We start from the raw sequence: 4846 nt of genomic DNA, 5'->3' as shown, positions 1-4846 counted from the left end.
AAAACATTGGAAAGGTGACAGGCAAAGTGGTTGGCCTTACTGAGGTTGTCAGGAAAGGGATGGTCATTAAGGAGAAGAGGGTACTGGGGGCCGGGGCGGTTCCCACTAAGGCGGTGGAAAGCAGACCAATACTTGGAAGAGTTTTGGGGAGTGTAGTGTTGAGTTGGGTACATGTCTGGCACCAGGCACGGCATTTCTTCGCTGTAAGCAGGTTGCGGATGTGTCGCTGTAATTTCTGGTGGCGTGTAAGTGTATCCCAGTCACGAGTGCGGAGAAAAGAGCGGTAGGCAGGAAGGCAGCAGTGCGAGAGACGTCATGAGGAGATTGGGGGGTAAGGTAGTGGCCGGCAGCCTGGATGTGAATGAAGTCCCAGTAGGCATCCCAGTTGGCACGGGAGTAATCATGGACAAGTTTAAGAGGGACTTGAGGTCGAGGAGCGTTGCGGGGATGGCGACCATTAGAGATAGTGAGGAGAACAGGAGCCTAGTCACTGCCAATAAGGTCAAGGACATCTGAGGTGATGCGCCCAATAAGGTTGGGAGAGGCAAGGACCACATCGGGATTAGTGTTGGATTCAGGTCAGGTGTGCTGAGGCAGGAGAACCAGGTCTCCCTGGAGGGTGGTGAGAAACTGATGCCACCGCTGGAGGTCGGCAGGATCACAGCTGTGGATATTGAGGTCGGCAGCAATCACGTAGGTGGGAAAGGTGTGGTCAATGTGGGCCAGGAAATCGTATGGGATGGGGGTGCAAGGACGGATATAAATGGTGGCACAGGTGATGGTAAGGGTGGGGAAGAAATAGGCCGAGGGTGAGATGCTCGCCAGGATTGTTAAGGAGAGGTTGGGGCTGGACAGGGAGGTGCTTGAGGTGGCCTATAGCAACTCCGCCACGTGCCAGAGGGTACGGGTTATCGGTGCGGTGAAGGGTGTAAGGAGCCGTGGAGATGGAGACACGGGGTTGAAGGAAGGTTTCATTTAGGACGAAGGCATCCACTGCGGTGCTGACGGAGGGTGTGGAGGAATATGTTGTACCGCTTTGGCAAATGCTTTTTCTGCGTCATTCGCCTTAATCACATCTGAAAGTAATTCTAAGTAAAACGCCTGTCGCTAATTGTTCGTCGTTCCAAATACTGTTTGTTATACGGCCATGACGCGCAACTGATTTCCAAAATTCATTTGTCTCCTGTGAGCATCGAACTCAGGACCCCTGGTTTATTAGACCAGTGATCTGCCACTGAGCTAAAGAAGCGCGGCCTAGCGTTACTTTTGCGTACTTCGTCCTTACGGTCGTCTGGATCATCAGGCTTCACCTGACAACACTTTATGTTACCGGCTAATATTTGCAGCTATGGCGCACCATTACTGCTTGGCTACACATCTGACACGTAACCGATGTGCTCTCCAACCAACACCACTTGCATTTCAGAACATGTCTCTCACACATGTCTACGAAATCACCTTCACCTTCAAATACAGTTCCCTTACGGCTGATGGGGACCTAGGCAAAGTTTTAAGTTGCTATTTCCATTACATCACGTTAATTAGAAAAGCGGTAATTTACATCTGCAGCGGAACAAAATTCCGTTCCGCCCAGCATGGGGCTTGAATCCACGACCCTGGGATTAAGAGTCTCATGCTCTACCGACTGAGCTAGCCGGCTGCCTCGGTGAATACCTGCCGGGTAGCACGTCACACAGTACTCGTTTGGGTTGGGTGGTCCCATACAGAATCTCTCCATGCTGCCTAATGTTTTCCTAACGTCACACTCGTCACGTACTTCACTTTTATTTCATAATCATTTCTGAGAGGTAAAGGAATTGCATGACAACCTGCAGAGCTAGTGGCGTCAAAATTAACACACACACTTGATGTGACTCAAAAGCCGAACGAGTTACTTTCCGACGTTGTTTTAGATGTGCAAGTGCCAGTCAAAACTCGCGGTGACGGCACACTGCCGACCATTTCGCTAGTTAACACCGGTCTTGTTGTGTGTGTTTCAAGCTCAAGAGCATCTCCAAGCAGAAAATGGTCAACAGCAACATTGAGACGGTTCCGTACTGCTCAAGTGCTACACTAAAACGGTATGTTTCTTTTTCAGAACTGGAAAGACACCACCGTGACAGGATTCGAACCTGCAATCTTCGGATCCGAAGTCCGACGCCTGATCCATTAGGCCACACGGTCACTGACGACTAAGTATAACTTGTATACGACTCATCTCGAAACGCTCACACCCCTGAGGAATTGTGTTTTCGTTCTACACAGCCGCTGCCCCTTGCTCTTTCCCACCCATTCGTTACATTCAACCTCTTACGAGACCGACCAAATATAGACTGGGAAACAAGACCACACAATTTGTGCATTCGGAATCGAAGGCAGGGCGTCCCTCGCCGCATTTGCTACGATGGCCATTTGCTACTTCTGCAGAAGCGGTGGCGGCGACGACGACGACGACGACGACGACAACGACTTCTACCGTAGAGGCTCTGAGATATGTGAAAAATACATCTACAAAATATAATTCAGACTGCCTCGTCCCACCTTATGCTGTACTGCTTTGTCAAATGCTTTATCTGCGCCATTCGCCTTAATCACATCTGAGAGTAATTCTAAATAAAACGCCTGTCGCTAATTGTTCGTTGTTCCAGAAAAACTGTTTGCTATACGGCCACGACGCGCAGCTGATTTCCAAAATTGGTTGTCTGCTGTGAGGATCGAACTCACGACCCCTGGTTTACTAGACCAGTGCTCTGCCAATTTTTTTTGCCTTATCCATATTTTTTTCCCGATGCTTCCAGAGTCAGCTGCTACGAAATGAAAGTATGCCCCAGGTGAGGCTCGAACTCACAATCCCGGCATTGCTCACGGCTACTGCCTTAAAAGTACCGTGCGCTAACCAATTGCTCCACTTTTTTTTTAACGCTCTCACAACTTTTTTTCTGCTGTACGACTTTTTTTTTTAATTTGGTGCACGGAAATTCCTATTGCTCGTTAGTTATGTATGAATATGTTTGACTCACGTTGTCTGGCCAAGTTATGTACTCTTGACTTGGCATTGATGCTTACCCTATATCAGTCTTCTCAAAAACAATATCTAGCATGTTCCCAAATAGGCTTTTGTAATGACATAATGCTTTCATTCTCCAGTAGGCCGTTTCCATGTATAATTTGTAGTCTATTATGTTGGCAGGTCCATTTACGTTTATCACATAGTTTACGAAATGGCCTAAGAGCCACATCACACTGTTGTGTTTGGTTGCAGGGTAGTATTTTTCCTGTGGTCATAAAAGCATCTTTGTTGTGTGATTTCGGCATCCACGGAGGGTGAGGATTCCAACTGTGGTCTTAGTCCAGTCCCAGTTGCGCAGATGCCCGCCACACGTCAAGCGATGCAGTAGTGTGTCGACTAGTCCACATTGACAACAGTAATACGTGTCACTAAGTCCAATCCTTTGGAGTTTTACGTTGGTGGCCACTATGTCGTTGACGACTCTGTACCACGTGGACGTCACCTCGCAGGAGTGGATAGTGAGGTTAATATTGGTTCATACATTTTGCCATATAATGGCCGGATTTTGTGCTTCGATTTTACTTGGGGTGTCAGATGTGTCCCAGTGTTCTAACAGTTTCTTGGAAGTTATGTTGGTCGCGCGGAGAAAGTCAGCGCCTAAGTAGCTGATGTCTAAGTAAAATTCTTGTATATGCTTTAACTTATAGTTTAGTTTTCCCACGTTTATCGGTGGTTTAATGCATTCCGGCCGGACTACATGGAAAAGTTGAGAAGTGACGTTACTGTGGGCAAGATTGATCATAAATAAGGTTCTTTTTACTTACAACGCTATCGCTTTTCTCGCAATGTTAGTGAGTTCTAAGCCCCCTGTTGCGCTCGATTTGGTCAGGGTGACTAGTCGCACTTTAAAAATATTCCCTTTCCAGACTTGTCTATTAGCCAGTCTCATGATGAGTTTGGCTTGCAGTCTGGGTGCTGGAAAAATCTGTGCAATGTAATACGCTTTAGAGAAAACATAGGTGTTTATTATTCGAATTGTCTGCATGAGATTCGTAGATCGCCAGCTAAGTTCTCGCAGAGCTCCTCGTATCTTGTTGGTTGTCTCCCTCCAATTGGTTGCTGTCATATTCATGGGGCACTTGTTGAAACTTATGCCTAACGTCTTGTGACTGTCCACCAAAGTGGCCCTAGAGATGTGTACGTTCTCGAAGCCTCTATGATTCAACAACTTACCCTTTTGTGCGTTTATCATCGCATTTGATGCTCTATTGTAGTTATCGATTTCTGCTTTGAGGATTGCTATTTCACCGTCGTGCCGTATGGCAACCCCTACGTCATCTGCGTAAGCTCTGGCGGATATGGTGACCCCAGAAACAGTCACTTCGGTCAATCGTCCGTTGATCCGTCGTAGAAAAGGTTCCAACGATAGAACATATAACAACATTGACAGCGGGCTGCCCTGCGGAACGCCCCTCCGAACGTGAATGACTTTCGTCGACTGTCCATTTACAATTACTTTCGGCGTTATTCCAGTCATGAGGTGATGAATGACACGCACCGCACGATCCGAAAATCCCAGCTGCTGCAAAATAAGTTCCACGTATCGATGACTGACATGGTCAAAGGCCTTGCAGAAGTCAAGGAATAATATTGCGCATTTAATATTTGTGACTGCAGCAACAGAAATTAAGTCACGAAATTCAGAGATGGTAGTCATTATTGTCCGTCCAGGAAAACAGGCTTGATGGTTGTGGATAACTGTCCGGAGTAGGGAAGCCATCCGTTCTTTATGTGCCCTTGCCAATGTTTTATAGTCATAATTCATAAGCATGAGAG

This window comes from Schistocerca gregaria, chromosome 7 (assembly GCF_023897955.1).
Source record: "Schistocerca gregaria isolate iqSchGreg1 chromosome 7, iqSchGreg1.2, whole genome shotgun sequence".
Taxonomy (NCBI): Eukaryota; Metazoa; Arthropoda; class Insecta; order Orthoptera; family Acrididae; genus Schistocerca; species Schistocerca gregaria.
The sequence above is the reverse complement of the archived record's forward strand: the minus strand, read 5'-3'. Positions refer to the sequence as shown.